Source organism: Palaemon carinicauda, chromosome 24 (genome assembly GCF_036898095.1).
Source record: "Palaemon carinicauda isolate YSFRI2023 chromosome 24, ASM3689809v2, whole genome shotgun sequence".
NCBI classification, from domain to species: domain Eukaryota; kingdom Metazoa; phylum Arthropoda; class Malacostraca; order Decapoda; family Palaemonidae; genus Palaemon; species Palaemon carinicauda.
In genome coordinates this window covers 73,175,847-73,193,517 of record NC_090748.1, presented here as the reverse complement: position 1 = coordinate 73,193,517, position 17,671 = coordinate 73,175,847, and the positions used below count along the sequence as shown (strand labels likewise).

At 33.7% G+C, this 17,671-nt stretch overlaps 1 protein-coding gene and 1 long non-coding RNA gene across 2 annotated transcripts in view; one reads left to right on the top strand and one right to left on the bottom strand.

Annotated features, from left to right (window-relative positions):
• Nucleotides 1–17,671, top strand: part of LOC137618151 (uncharacterized) — a 626,348-nt gene that overhangs the window by 154,222 nt on the left and 454,455 nt on the right. The window contains exons 2-3 of the long non-coding RNA XR_011039735.1: nucleotides 14,219–14,336; nucleotides 14,540–14,626. This is a non-coding gene — a long non-coding RNA (uncharacterized lncRNA). The remainder of the gene's footprint in view (nucleotides 1–14,218; nucleotides 14,337–14,539; nucleotides 14,627–17,671) is intronic.
• LOC137618150 (protein O-mannosyl-transferase Tmtc3-like) overlaps nucleotides 1–17,671 on the bottom strand; it is a 513,133-nt gene that overhangs the window by 48,330 nt on the left and 447,132 nt on the right. The window lies entirely within an intron of this gene.

The following is a 17,671-nucleotide window of genomic DNA, read 5'->3' as shown; positions in this document are numbered from 1 at the left end:
TGTCGTGATATATATATATATATATATATATATATATATATATATTTAAACGAGAGAGAGAGAGAGAGAGAGAGAGAGAGAGAGAGAGAGAGAGAGAGAGAGAGAGAGAGAGAGAGATAGGCTTCCATTACTCTCTTCCGTATACAAAAGGTTCATCCCTGGCATATCTACTGTAACTCTTTTACACAACCAGAGTTATTCATCACTATCTTGCACTCATTCTAGGTCTATCAAGTGTATTCCTTCCCATCACGTCTTTCACAGCATTATTCATTCATTTCTAGGCGTTCCTTTCCTCCTATCTCTAAGCACTTCTGAATTAGACTCTTCACAACTCTTTTTTTTTTTTTTTTTTTTCCATTCATACTTTTTTCCTGTGACCAAACCTCGGCAAAAAGCTCAAATCCCTCCTTTCATATGTACACTTCCACAGTTATATATACAGTGTTTGTTTGTGTTTGTGCGGGTTTTCTATTATATAGATAGATGTGATATGTTTTTATTTTAATTGTGATCTTGTCAACTTAACGCTATTGTCAACTATCACATCAGCAGTAGCTGATGTGATTTTTTGAGGAATAGACTTTCGTTGGAGACTGGATTATTTTATGTTTTTTTTTTATGTATTTTTCTTCTTATTGTTATACATATAAGGTTAGTTATATATAAGAAATGTTTATGAAAATGTTGAAAAGCCTCTCTTCAGTAATAAATTGTAGTATGTCACCATCAGGGAAATGTAAATAGGTCACCACAAGTATGAATAGAAAGGCCACCTGTTAGTGAATTTCGATAGTAGGATTGGTGATTGTACACGCGCTTGCACACACATATGTACTGTATGTGTGTATATATATATATATATATATATATATATATATATATATATATATATATATTATATATATAAATATATATATATATTATATATATATATATATATATATATATATATATATATATATATAGATATTACTGTTTCAAGTATTTCATTCCTTTAGTTTTTTCCCGTAGTTTTTACTATTGCGAATTTACAGTGCATTAATACCAATATATAACGAATTATCTTCTTATGACTGTAACAAGAAATATCTTTTATCTTTTTGCTTACCAATCTTTATCAAGCTTAATTGACTTTGCTTGCACTTCCTCTCTTTGAAATTTGGTCGCTTACTGGTTCATTAACTCGTAAAATTAGAAAATTCCGGTTGGCTGAGGATTCTACGACAACAGCATTTGCACGACTTCTGATGAGCCGAGATAATTTGGTTTCATCCTTATGCTCAGACGTTTATGATAAAATCCGATATGAATACCAAGCGTTTCCATGGTAACGATTGATGTCAAGTTGTTAGGTATGAAATTTGCTTCAGTTGACTACTAAAACTTTACAATTATGTTGTTAGAATGCATATTATTACGAATGTTATATTCTTGTTCATCTACTGTTCTTGTAATGTATTTGTCGGTGTGTGTATTTTTAGCTGATAGGAAAGGTGGATGAAAGAAGAATGGTGGCAGTTAGCTAACTAACCATATTAGGTAATAGTTTGGAAAGTCAAGTATTCGTAAGAGTGATGTAAAGTGGGGTTTTAACCACAATTCTATTTATATAAGGATATATTTTTCTTGTGGTCTATAGATATTTCAATAATTGTTTATTTTTCTATGATTTGTAATAACAAGGATTTATAAAAATAAAAAATAAAAAGTCGAAAATATGATACGGCGAGCCTCCATGAATTTAGATAAGCTTCTATCTCCACTGTTAACATAAATACAACGACATGCACGTGGACACGATTCATGAGTGCACAGCCTGATATTATAGCCCTGCGTACTCGGTATCGTGTCGTGCTGATAACCTCCAGGGAAAACCCTTCTGCTGCTCCTGTAACAGTAAAGGTGGACATGCGATTCTGCAATAGTGGTTCCACAGTGCAAATACCTGATGAGTAACTTGACTATCCCTCATATGCTATCTTCCACCCATTTTATTCCTTAGAAGCGGATAACTACCTTTCAGTGGATTCCTCATTCTTGAAAAATATTACCTAAACTGTTGCATGTACGCTTTCATTTCTATCGTAGGGACTGGAAGAGGTGTAGTTCAGTTAATGCAATGTAGCCAAGGCTTGTGCTTACGCATGATTTTGTCCAAATCTTTACTTTTTGTTTACTGGATTCCACTGACATGTTGATCTGCTGAACAATAAGCTATGGTCTTGTGGATAAGGTTTCTCATTTTAAAAGGTTTAATGGCCGCACATGAATGGCAGGGCCAAGGGGCTGTGACATTGCCCCATCGAGAAGGACAATGCCCCAGAGACTGACCATATTACATATGATTAGTGCCCAAGCCCCCTTTCCACCCTAGCTAGAACCAAGGAGGGCCAGGAAATGGCTGCTGATGACTCCGCAGATAGACCTATAGGATTCCCCAAACCCCTCATCCTTAGCTCACAAGGGTGGTGAAGTTTCAGCGACCAAAGGAATTAACGAGTTTGAGCGGGACTCAAACCCCAGTCTGGCGTTCACCAGTCAGGGACGTAACTAATAAGGTTATATCGACCTCAAACTAAGGCAAAAGACTGGATGGGGTAGAGTATCGCAAAATATAAAATATGTATTCATGATGGTGTGGTAAAAATGAATCTCATATCACCAAAATGTTTATGAACAGGATTTTTAAAAACCATTTTACGTATGGAAAAACAAGGTCATATCATAATTGACGAAAAACAAATATTTACGTGCTCAAATTTTTTTATTCCCTTTGTAGCTTTAAAAAGATATTCATATTTCAAAAGGACACACAAGCAAAAACAACACTTGTATCAGCTCAATAATGCACGTACAAAGGCAATCAGCTCGAAGGCACGAAGTTTACGCTCATGTACGTATGCGACTATTCCAAATGGCTGTTGGTAACACACAGCGACATTAATCAACTTTCAACGGCAGCATGTCCCTGGGGCATGATAAAGAGATTAATATTTGAAATATGAGACTGGAAACTAACTTAGTATTATGATTCGCTGTATTCGCCTGGCAATCAAACCTAGCTCGGAAAGGGAGCGTGTGGGCGGGGAGGGAGGGAGGGAGGGTGAAGGGGAATGAGAGTGATCCGCATTCAGCGCACATCTTGTAAATACAGAAATTATCCATCTGACTCGAACTCCTCATTACATATGCATTGAGATATCTCGGATTATAAAGATTCCCATGAATTAATTATTATTATTGTTATGATAAAAAAAAGTTATATACGAAATGATTAATCTTGTGATAAGCTGGCTAAATATTTGATGTTCTGTAATCTCAAAAGGGATTTGCATAAAAAGTTATTTTGAATTTTTCCTAATCAGAGAAGGGTTGTTTGTTTTGTTTTAAACCAAACTCGCGCGCTTTGTATAGATAATGAATAATTAATTCATGCTAAAGTACTCCCTGGTTCCTATCTATAATTGAGAGAGAGAGAGAGAGAGAGAGAGAGAGAGAGAGAGAGAGAGAGAGAGAGAGAATTTCACCGTTAAATCTTGTAGACTGCTGTTATTATTATTATTATTATTATTATTACTTGCTAAGCGACAACATTAGTTGGAAAAGCAGGAATCTATAAGCCCAGGGGCTCCACCAGGGAAAATAGCCCAGTGAGGAAAGGAAACAAGGAAAAATTAAATTTTTCAAGAAGAGTAACAACATTAAGATAAATATCTCTTTAATAAACTATACTTTTAAAAAAAAAAAAAACATGAGGAAGAGAAATAAGAGAATAGTGTGCCCGAGTGTACCTTCGAGCAAGGGAACTCTAATCCAAGACAGTGGAAGACTATGGTACAGAGGCTATGGCACTACCTTAGACTAGAGAATAATGGTTTGATTTTGGAGTGTCCTTCTCCTAGAAGAGCTGCTTACCATAGTTATTGAGTCTATTCTACCCTTACTAATAGGAAATTGGCCACTGAATAATTACAGTGCAGTAACCCTTTTGGTGAAGAAGAATTGTTTGGTAATCTCAGTGTTGTCAGGTGTATGGGAACAGAGGATAATTTGTAAAGAATAGGCCAGACTTTCGGCGTGTAGGGAAAAGGAAAATGAACCGTAACCAGAGAGAAAGATCCAATGTAGTACTGGCTGGTCAGTCAAAAGACCCCATAACTCTATAGCGGTAGTATCTCAACGGGTGGCTTGCCTTTATATACTGTGCGTGTGTAGCGAAAGATAAAGAGTTTTGGTATTGTATATTTAAAGTCCTTGATTTGTTACTTATTCCCAGTCAATACTTGATTTAGTTGTAAATAGGTAACAGCGCCTGAATACTAGTTGAGAACTAGATAGCGCTACCCTGATGGTTACCACCCTTAATAGCAAAAAGGATTGTGATGAAAAATCAGGTTTATTAGCCAATATAAGTAAAACAAAAATGTTTTAACTCATAAACTGTTGTGTAATTGTGTATGGCATGACGATTATTGATGTTTTTTCGTATGTGCAGTATATACTTGATATATATGGATACCACGTTATCTTTGTGGCAGGATAGATTTGCTTTGTACCGGAGTTGTGCAAAAAAAAAAAAAAAAAAAAAAATCCTTGTATTGGATCGTGTATCATCTTAGCATGTTCAATAAAACCCAGAAGCCACCCAACCCCCAACGTCACCCTACCCGAGGTTTGATGGTTCTTCCTACATCTTAAGAAACTGCATCTATAGTCTCATGCTCAGTCTAATTAAATAGTGCACAGACCGATGTCTTAAACGTATTCAAACAACCCGACGTTACGAAATCAAGTTGTGTACCTCCTCGTTAACTCCATCAAATATTATTTTTACTTTCTCGTCTGTGTGTGTGTATACACACATCTTATTTGTGTTTTCCTTTGGGCTATTTTATATTTGCTTAGTTATCGATTTTGCTCTTATTCTTTTGAGCAAACGAGTATGATTTTTTTAGTCATTGCCAATATGAAATCAATACTCAAGTAAGAAACAAGGAATTCCTGGTCTCTGGAATACAAAATAATCCTATAAGAACGTTTACGAATGTTTTGTACGTATTTTATAAGTTGCAATATCAGCTGATATATTAATATCGTGTTAACAAGCTATTGATAGGTGCTATCAAAGTCATGCGAGTGCGCTTGATGTAGTGAATGCTTATTCATATTTTCTCGTTTGAACCTGTAGGCTTGTCGGAGATTCCTTTGAGAATAGGTCACTTTACAATCCAGGAACTTCGTCACTATTGACGTCAATTAAAACGTCTATTCCAGGTGACCTGTTTCGTTAGCGGCATACTGAAGGATAGCTTTGGAAAATTCGACGTTTTACAAACAGGATTTTCTCTGTTGTTTTATATTTTCTTGATTGTCAACCATTTTACACTTAATTTCGTCGATACCCGTAATATAGAGAATATTAATACACCAACTCACAGTTATATAATACACTAACTCACAGTATATATATATATATATATATATATATATATATATATATATATATATATATATATATATATATATATATATATATATATAATTTTGTGATTACACATTGTTCCTGGATATAAGCCAAAGGACTTGACTTGGTTGTTTGATGTGTTAGTTTAATTTTTAATTCACGTTTCTCTTGGATGTATGTAATCAGTTATATATTGAAAGTAGTCTTGTCTTAGGACGTAGAGTCTTGGTGTTGTAGCCCTTAATTTGTGCAATATGCAAAGTAGGCTACTCTCTTTGCATCAGTTAAATCTCCTAAGATATATCTATGATTGCTGAATCCCTTATATAGATCTTTCTGAAAATAAAGCATTGTGCAAATTATGGTGGATGAACTTGAAAATCAAAGTACGATTGTAAGTCGGTTAAAGATAGTGGTGTCTTGGTATCAATGTCTTTGCTTTGACAATGTCTCTTTACCTGTGTACAACTCATTTAAATTCTTAGTGTGTTTCTTGATTACAAATATACTTTTGATAAGCACATCTGTTCTGTTTCTTCTTCACTATCACATTATATTGGCATATAAAGTATTTCGGGTTTTTACGAGTATTTTGGGAGGAAATTTTTCCTTCTTTTATTCTACCATGTTTTGAGTATTGTTCTCTCTTGTTTTCAGCTGCTTTCTCTCATCTTAATTTGTTGAGTATTAAAAATTTGTGGTGTATTAAATCCCTTATCCAAGAATTGGATAATAATCTCTTGCACTGTCGTTCAGTTAGTTCTTTTGAGCCTGTTGAATAAGATTTTTCATCATTCTGACCATGCATTGCATTCAGATCTTCTCGGACTGTACCATCCTGTACACAGTACTAGGTATTCTGTTAATTCTAACAGTGTTTCCTTCTCCATCGTGACTCAATACTACCTAAAGTTCTATAAATTTTATTCTAGAGATGACCAGATTATGGAATAAACTAGCTGTTGAATCGGTGGTTCTCGAGATCATACTTGTAAATGCTTTTCTTTTGGACAGGTGGGCATGAGTCGTATCAAAGTTTATATGTAACTGATTTATTTGAAAATTGTTCTAAAACTTATATTTTATTATCTTCTTCTATTTTTGCTCATGTATAGCTAATTTGTATTTTATTTCTTCACTGCACTGGGATTGTTTCCCTGTTGGAGCCCTTCCACTTTTACTTAACTTAAAGGGCTGCTTTTCTGGTCCTATACAGCAGGGTAACCCTACTCTCTGCAGGACCTTCACAGTCATTTTACCAAGTGCATTCCAAGGTACTCAGCATTTGACACCGCATATTGCCCGTTTATTGTCAAATCCACACTATCGAAGCACTTGGAGAACAAAAAAGTCTTTAATTTACTCTTGGAAGACATATCTTCAGTTTTTTGGATGCCTAGTGGGAGCTTATTGTATTGTCTAGGGGCCGCATACTTAATGGATCTAGATTCTACAGTAGACACATATCTAGGTTCCAATAATTTGAAACCATCTGTAACTATTCTCGTGTCACCACGATTTGTTGGCTGCACAATATGTAGCAAATCTCTTAGACATTTAGGATGTCCAGTTCTGATATTATGATGGCTTATTCTATATATTTTAAACTCGATTCTTGCTTTAATTAATAGGCAGCCAAGGTTGTAGCTCGTAGCTTAGTTAATAATAATAATAATAATAATAATAATTATTATTATTATTATTATTATTATTATTGAACAACAAACCTTATAAAAAATAGGTGACCAAATATCCAGTACTAGTTAAACTTATTACGAAAGGAGAATGCTCTCTCTCTCTCTCTCTCTCTCTCTCTCTCTCTCTCTCTCTCTCTCTCTCTCTCTCTCTCTCTCTCTCTCTCAAAATGTATGCTAGTCTTGCTAATACTTCTTCCATTAAAGGATTGTGGTGACATTTATGGGAACATTATGCTTTTCATATTTCCAAAGTACCTTCTGTATGGTGACTACGCTGTCATGCTTGGTTGATGTAAAGGAAAGGTTGATTGACATTTTGGCTTTTAGATAAATGGGAATTTTTTTTTTTATTATAGAAAGAATGTTTTATATGTAGGTTTCGTTTGGAATCCTCTCTCAATCAGTATTGTGAGGCTATTGTTCATATTATTGACATCCTTATTATTAACAATGCCACTCGCATCACTGTCACTCACTGTCTGGATATAATATATATATATATATATGTAGGTACTATACTATATATATATATATATATATATATATATATATATATATGTATGTTTGTATATATATATATATATATATATATATATATATATATATATATATATATATATATATATGTATATATATATCCACACATCCATCCATCTACCAAAGCACTTACCCAATTTTTGGCGGTAACTGACATCAAAGAAAAGAACAAAAGGGGAATTTTCTTTTCTTAGCACCTCCCAGCCTGAGGAACTATATATACTGTATACAGTATACTGATATATATATATATATATATATATATATGTGTGTGTGTGTGTGTGTGTGTGTGTGTGTGTGTATAGTTGAAGCTTCTGTATGGAAGCTAGTTTGCTAATAAAGCTATTAGTTTCAAGAATATTAGAACTGTTATAGGAACAACTAATCTGTTTCTTTTACCCGGTATCTTCCCGACATTGTGTGTCTTTCTCTGGTACTGCCTCCTAACACTTCTGAATTTTACGTTTTCCACGAAACTTGACTATTTCCACATAATGAAACCATCTCAAAATGCTTTGCTCCATTCTTGAACTCGCTCGCACACTTTCACTTTTTCTTAAACGTATCTTTACTTTTCTTATCCTTACACTTCTTCCCACGCCAGATGTACTTGAAAGATTCAGCCATTTATATTCCTTCTTTTTCATTCAATATTCAGTTCAATTTTGTTCCACTTTATACAAGAAATATGATTACATCATAGCTTTCCGTGATTTTCAACCTTCACTATTGTTATTCATCGATAGTCTTTTCAGATATGTATATTGAGTCATAGTATTCTTTTCTTCAATGTACACAAACTCCATTTACGGAAATGTAGAACTGTTGAATTTAGATATTCATGGATGCCCTAAATAGTAATTCTAGGGAGATCAAATTCGTAATTCAAAAGAGAGATGCATCTTCGACTGGAGAAGGAATAATGTAGCCCTTCTTTTAATTAGAATCGTAGTATGAGTGTTAAAAGTAATATGCCCATATTTTCGTAATAAAGTGTAATTATGAGAAATGAGGGCTGAATAATCCTTTCATTCATTCCGCTTTTCTTCCAAAGGCATTCTAATTCCCTTCCCTATCTTTACCACACACCCTGCTACTCTTTGCTTCCCCATTATGTGACTTTATTGCCTCTTCTCTCATCCCTCCACCGTAGGAAATGTTTACACTCTAATACCTACTTGACTTTGCCCCTTCTCTTCGTCCTTCATTTATATCAACATTTGTTGTTACATCTTATTGTTTTTCATTTACCCTCGTAACCTTACTCTTGATTACGTTTTGTTTCAACTTTGATTGTATTTTGTTTCCACTTTTTCCTCTTGCAAACACTTCCAAACTGTTTCATTAGCTTCTGCGATTGAGGGGTGGCTGTAGATTCGTTTATTTGAATTGCAATTCAAGCATTTTATCATTAATGGGGTTGTCGTGAACAAACAAACAGCAGCTTCTGCACTCTTCGATGAACGCTTTTCCTATCTTACAATTTGTGGCCTACATTCAGTGTCCTTTCTCTGAATTCATATAGGTATTGAGCGAGACAACACAATAGAATAACTCCTGCATTATAATCACTCAGCCGTCTACTGTAGACCTACATATTTTAAAACATGCGTCATGTCCATCATAAAATCCTTCAATTGCTCTCAACAACTCTTTTATATCTTCTTATTTTCTTTTTGTTCTCCTTACTACTAATTTCAAATAAATGGGTCGGTTGAAACCGTTGCGATGAACCGTTTGCGAACAAAAAGAGTTATTAAGAGACCATAAAGGGTAGATTATTTTATGTAATGGTGATCTGTGCTTATGTGTAGGTAATGATTAAAGTAATATATATCTATATATATGTATATATATATATATATATATATATATATATATATATATATATATATATATATATATATATATATAAATATATATATATATTATAAACTAAATAAACTGAAAATCATTCAAACATATGCACCAATAACATCCCATACAGAGGAAGAAATAGAAACCTTTAATGAAGATCTGGAGATATATATGAAAAGAAAATACACAATTTACATTTGGTTTGAGTAATTTCAATGCTAAAGTAGGTCAAAAAAAGAGGGTTGAATCAACAGCTTGTAAATTTGAAGTAGGCACAAGGGATGGCAGATGAGACATGCTTGTAGAATTTGCTGAAAGAAACAATCTTAAAATCATGAACACCTTTTATAGAAAGGAACAAAGAAAACTGACACGGAGCTCACAAAATAGAGAAACGAAAAATGAAATTGATTATATTCTCAGTGAAAAAGTCAATTTACTTAAAGATGCAACCATGTTAAACAACTTGAAGCCAAGCGATCATAGAATGAACAGATGTCAAATTTGTTTAGATATAAGGAAAGCGAGAGAAAAATTCATTCTAAGAAAGAAAATAAGAATTCCAGCTACGAATGAATTGGAAGCAAGTAAAGAGGAAATTATCAAAAAAATTAACGGAATTTGTTTTAGAATCGGCGCAAGAGATAGGTGGAAAAGTTCATTAACAAGATCAAGGGAAAAAATAAGAAAACACCAAAAATCTAATAAAGAAAAGATTGGAAATGAGGGTAAAATCTAAGAGCGATGAAATAGAATCAGCAGAACTATCCAAAGCAATAAACAAACTAAATACCTAAAATATTCGTGAACACAATCGGATCAAAATCGAGGAAACACTAAAGGAAGGGTGAAGCATCAAATTGGAAAAGGAGACTTGGAACCGAACGCCAACATATGTTTGCTTTTTATTAAAGGATGCAAATGGAATATTATCCACACTAGAGATGGAGTAATAATAATTGGAGAGGATTTCTGTACAATGATATGCATTAGTGGTCTGAGAAATAAACTCGCCAATAGAAATAATGAAACACGTCAGCCGATATCAAACGTAACAGTAGAAGTAATGAAAGCATTGAAATTGGCGAAAAGAGGCAAAGCAGCAGGCGAAGATGCCGTAACAGTTGATTTTATAATGGATGAAGGAGATTTCACAGTAGTAGCCTAAAACTCGCTGTTTTAAACCGATGTCTACAAGAATGCTTTATACCTACAACTTGGAAAAAACTTTACCATTATATAAAAAGGGAGACGCAAAAGACCTGAAAAATTACCGCCCGATAAATTTACTCTCCGTTGTATATAAAACATTTACAAAGATCATACTAGGCCGTATAGAAAGACAGGTAGACTTTAATCAAGCAAGAGAGTAAGCAGGCTTTAGATATGAGTATTCAACAACTGATCATATCCATGTAATTAAGTATCTAATGGAAAAATTAAAAGAGTATGACAAACCACTACCTATGCCATTTATAGACTATAAGAAACCTTTTCATTTTGTCAAAACCTCGGCAGTAATGAAGCCTTTAAAAAAAAAGGAATAGAAGAATTTTATGTTAGATCACTTGAAGATATCTATGCAGGAAGTACAGCAATCCTAAAACTTCTTAAAGATAGTGAGAAAATTTCGATTGCGAGTTGGACAGGGAGACCCCATCTCTCCTAAGTTATTCATAGTATGCCTAGAAGAAGCTTATAAGAATTAAAATTTGGAAAATGTAGGAATTAATATTAATGGGGAATACTTTAACATCTTGAGATATGCAGATGACATAGTTGTGCTTAGTGAATCATGGGAGGAGTTAGAAAAAATTATAATAGATTTGAATAGAGAAAGGAAAGGACTGAAAATAAATATGAGTAAAACTAAGATAATATTAAATGAAAATGCAGTGATGCAACAAATAAGAGTTATGGACGAAATTACTGAGATTGTTAATGAATACATGTACTAAGAACAGACAGTAATTGTTTCCCTAGGACAGGAGACCGAAATTAAAAGTAGGATAAGCATGGGATAGAGAGCATTTGGTAAATAGAATGAGATTATGAAAAGTAAAATGCCACTTTATCTCAAAAGAAAAGTATTTAATGAAATGGTCCTACCAGTATCAACTTATAACTTATGCATCAGAAACTTGTAGACTTACTTGGAGACTTAGAACAGAAGCTAGGTACAACTCAAAGAGCTATGGAAATAATAATGATGGGAATGACACTAAGAAACAGAAAAAGAGCAATATGGATACGAGATCAAACTAATGTGGAGGATATTCTAACATGAAAGACAAAGAAATCGTCTTGGGCAGGATATATAATGAGAATGACAGACAATAGATGGACATTAAGAATAACAGAATGGGTCCCTAGAGACTGTAAAAGAAGCAGGGGAAGGAAGAGAACACCATGGATTGACGAATTAAGAAAGTTTGCTGGTGTGGACTGGCTCAGTAAGATCATAAACAGACGCAAGTGGAAGGACATGTCTGAGGCCTTTGTTCTGCAGTGGACTAGTAACGGCTGATGATATATATATATATATATATATATATATATATATATATATATATATATATATATATATATATTATATAATGTCTGTGTGTTTTATATCATATACAGTATTATATTTGATACTCTACAATCTTAAGAGACATGTGATTCTTGTTGTTGGAACTCATTTACCTCCAAGGCTTTGATTTTCTTTACTTTTGTGCATTTTATATACCTAGGATTAGTGATTAACCTCTCTCTCTCTCTCTCTCTCTCTCTCTCTCTCTCTCTCTCTCTCTCTCTCTCTCTCGCTCTCTCTCTCTCTCTCGCTCTCTCTCTCTCTCTCTCTCTCTCTCTCTCTCTCTCTCTCTCTCTCTCTCTCTCTCTCTCTCTCTCTCTCTCCTGAGCAGATTCTGTGTTAATTTTTGTGGTCTCTAATTGAAACAATATAGGTGTATGGGTCAGCCAGAGATTGCTATGGATATAGTTATTTTTGTTTACGATACTAGGAAGAGGTTAGAATGTGAGAATATTATTTTTATTACTGTTGTTTAAATGGAACTTCTCAAAAAGGTCATTATCCTTAAAAACTTAGCTTTTGTGGTTATGGATGGCCATGATGATAACCTGGAATTCCAAAGGCAAGGGAAGTATTGTAAAAATGTTTGAAAATATTGATACAAGCGAATTGCAGTGTCTCTTAAACTATTTGTATCCCCATTCATAACACTACCTGGAGAAAATTTGACGGCCTTACACTATTTGTCTGTCTATCTATCTATCTAGGCTCCATGTCTTCGACTTGTGCTGTCAATTGTCTCCACATGGTCCTATCTCTAGCTTTCTGTATAAATTGTCCACCTGTTATATTCTCATTTACATCCTCCAGTAAGCTGTCCAGAAACTTTTTTCTTTTCCCACCTCTTGCTTTTCTCCCTTGTATCTCCCGTAAGGCACATAAGTTTGATCTTTTCTTTTCTTATTACATTTCCAAGAAATTCCATGTGCCTCCTTATCACCTTAGAAGTGATCTCTCTTGATTCACTTTTCTCAATACCCCCTCATTTCCTATTCTCTCTCTTCATGGGATCTTCAATATTCTTCTGTAAAACCCTACTCTAATGAAAACGAAAGGCCAATGGTAATGAATATTGCCGCTTTACAATACTTCATCAGAATTTGGAAGCAAACGCCTTGCGGAACGAGTAGGACGCACATACTATATTTGGATAAATATACTAAGATTATACTTTCATGTTGTGCAAGTTTCGGCAAAACGAAAATTCGTCGCAAGGTAATAGAAAATGTAGATTTTTGTCTTCATTGTTAAGATACAAGAAACTTTTTTTTTTTTTTTTTTTTTTTTTTTTTTTTTTTTTTTTTTTGGAGATATAAGAAGGAGAAAACTATGCATCAATTTCATTCACATCTTTGATGATAAATGTCACGTATTTGATTAAAATTTTCAACAGAAAATTAATCCTATGCAGTCATACACAGAATTAAGTATCACAGGATTAGTGGAGACAAATATATGTTAAAGAAAGAGAGACCTGAGTTATTGAACTGATTTCCTTTGTGAAGTATGTTCACAAAGCAGGGAGAAAATACAAAGGATGTGCGGTAAAAGAATTTTTGTTCGGGGAAAGATGCATCGAAGTGTACTGATAAGATTTTCTGATTTGATTTAGGTATGTTGAAAGAATGGATGGAGAAAGGCAGGTGAAAAGATTGTGCGAGTCATCTGTTTTAGGAGGAAGAAAGACGGGAAATGGTTCATGGATAGAGTAATAAAACTCAGAGGAAAATTCCATTTAAATCTCAAAATTATGAAAAGACTTTTAATTCAGATAAATATGAAAGTGTTGCAGTAATTAACTTAAATAAACAATACAAGACAATTGTTGCATACATTCGATCTGTTGTAAGATAATCGAGACGCTTTTTAACCAATGTTAGTCCTTAGGACTTCTCATGACATTTTTTTAGTAATCTTAGTTCATTGTATATATATATATATATATATATATATATATATATATATATATATATATATATATATATATATATATATAGTGTGTGTGTGTGTGTTTTTGCACCTTTCAATCTTTATTTTTAATTTTTAATTTCATTGACAAATTTTGATTTATATATATTTTTTCAGATCATGATACTAGTCTCAGGAGCTCAGCAGTGCCTCTTGCAAAGAAAAAAAAAAGGAAATTTTTAGCAGACAACCTCAGTCACGCATGATACTAACTGAGGAATATTGGACGTTCATGGTGAGTGCATTTGGCTTATTTAAGAAAAAAGTACTTTATGTCCCTTTCATTGTCTAAATGCAATAGACCAGAAATTAAGCGAAATAATGTCCTGCAGGTAAAATGTATTAGCCTTATTAGGAATTGATTTAGGGCTTGAAGTTAAAATGGAACTAGGAGAACCGAGGTTGGAATTCAAATCGTCCTTTGTTTGTGGTCTACAGGTTATGATGCGTCGTCCTTGTGGTATCTTATCCGGATGCGGAATTAAAGCTGATAATGTTTTTGGAATTCTCAACAAGAAAAAAAGGGTATGTGTGAAATTGTCTGTTGTTTGGCGTAGGGAGAGGACAATCAATAGTTCCATTATCAGTGCGTGAAAATTAATGCACCGTGAATACCATTGCATTCTTTTACAGGCGCTTTGCTCTTGTTTATTATGCTGTGTGATTTATGTTAGCTTGCAGTTTCCATGAGAGAAACTTTTATTGTTTTTAATCTAGAATTCACACATATTTGTACATTTCATTGGAATATGCTAGGTAAATACTCCTAAAATATGACTAATTGTGATAAGGTGTATTTATTTTTTTTTCAATATGATAGTTTGTGATGGAAAAAAATATAGCTTTTGACATTTCAACTACCCATAATCCTTTCAAAGAAATATGCTTGGTCTAAAGAGCATAGATATTAAATATACGGGAAAGCTTTAACCTGATAGTCAGGTTATAGATAGTGAGTTATGTGCCCTCTGTACTTGAAAGTAAAATGATGGTTGGTAAAGAAAAATATCATTACAATATAAGGCCATAAGTTAGAGAGAAAATTGGATTCATATTATGTCCGTGGACCTTGGTTACTGGTTCGTGAAAAAGGACCTTACTTGTTTGGCTTAATAAATTCATTGTTTTAAAGCCTTTGTTCGTCTTCAAAATTATATATATACATACACACACACACACACACACACACACACACATATATATATATATATATATATATATATATATATATATATATATATATATATATATATATATTATCATTACTAGCTAAGCTACAACCCTAGTTTGAAAAGCTGGATACTATAAGCCCAAGGGCTCCAACAGGGAAAATAGCCCAGTGATGAAAGGAATTAAACCACGAGAAGATTAAGAGCAATAACAACATTGAAATAAATATTAATATATGAACTATAAAAACTTCAAAGTAACAATAGGAAGAGAAATAAGATAGGAGAGTGTGCCCGAGTATACCCTCAGTTAAGAGAACTCTAACAAACGACAGTGGAAGATCATGTTACAGAAGCTATGGCACTACCCAAGACTAGAGAACAAAGGTTAGATTTTGTTGGAGTGTCCTTATAGGAGAGCTGCTTACCATAGCTAAAGAATCTCTTCTACCCTTACCGAGAGGAAAGCCAATAAACAATTACAGTTCAGTAGTTAACCTCTTCAGTGAAGAAGAATTGTTTGGTAATCTCAGTGTTGTCAAGTGTATGGGGAAAGAGAAGAATGTGTAAAGAATAGGCCAGACTATTTTGTGTATGTGTAGGTAAAGGAGAATTAAGCCGTAACCAGAGAGAGGGATCCAATGTAGTACTATCTGGCAAGTCAAAGACCCATAAACACTCTAGTGGTAGTATCTGAACGGGTGGCTGGTGCCTTGGCTAACCTACTACGTACATTTATATATATATATACATATATATATATATATATATATATATATATATATATATATATATATACATATATATGTATGTATATACTGTATATATTGATGGATGATATATATATATATATATATATATATATCATCATCATCATCATCATCATCATCATCTCCTCCTCCTCCTCCTACGCCTATTGACGCAAAGGGCCTTGGTTAGATTTTGCCAGTCGTTTCTGTCTTGAGCTTTTAATTCAATACTTCTCCATTCATAATCTCTTACTTAGCGCTTTATAGTCCTAAGCCATGTAGGCTTGGGTCTCCAATTCTTCTAGTGCCTTGTGGAGCCCAGTTAAACGTTTGGTGAACTAATCTCTCTTTGGGAGTGCGAAGAGCATGCCCAAACCATCTCCATCTACCCCTCATCATGATCTCATCCACATATGGTACTCGAATAATCTCTCTTATAGTTTCATTTCTAATCCTGTCTGCCATTTAACTCCCAATATCCTTCTGATGGCTTTATTCTCAAATCTACTAAATCTATTGGAGATTGTTTCATTGTCGTACCATGACTCATGTCCACAGAGTAACACCAATCTCTCTATACTGATATATAGTCTGATTTTTATATGAAATTTTAGGCGATTTTATTTCCAAATTTAACTTAACCTAGCTCTTGTCTGATTTGCTTTTTTCAATCTTTCACTAAACTCTTATTCTAAAGACCCTGTATTGGAGATCTTTGTTTCTAAATACTTAAATGATTCTACCTCATTAATCCTTTCTCCTTCCAATGATATTTCATCTTCCATTGCATACTCCGTTCTCATCATCTTTGTCTTTTCTCTATTTATTTCAACCCCACCTCGTGTGATATTTCATGCATTCTGGTAAGCAAGCATTGCAAATCCTGAGGTGTTCTGCTAAGAAGGACAGCATCATCAGCATACTATAGGTCTGCTAAATTCCTATCACCAATCCAGTTCAATCCTTCTCCACCTTCTTTGACTGTTTTACACATTACAAACCCATGAGGAGGATAAACAACATAGGTGACAACACATTCCCTTAGCGTACTCCGGTGTTCACTAGAAACTCACTTGATAAGACTCCATTAACATTAACTTTGCACTTGCTATGCCCATGAACAGACTTAATCAAATTTACATATTTAAGAGGAATTCCATAATAACGCAGGACTCTCCACAATATGTATATATGTATATATATACATATATACATACATACATACATATGTGTATAATATATTTTATTATATATATAATATGTTTATATGTAAATTTGTATATTAATTATACTTTTTTATGTTTATGCATACATACACAAACGCGCGCGCGCAAACACACACACACACACACACATATATATATATATATATATATATATATATATATGTGTGTGTGTGTCTGTGTGTGTTTATAACTATATATATATATATATATATGCACATACATACATACATACATACAGCCCTGTATATGTATATGATATTCAGCATATACCTTTTCACTCGAAAAAGGTGTGGGAGCTAAAGAGCTCACTCATATGATATATAAGGTAGTCCTTAAAGGTGGAGTTGCTAGACCCTGCCCTTTTTATTGACTCTAGCAAATGCTAGTGTCCATTTACGGATTGTTCTGTTTGTGGTGGATTGTATG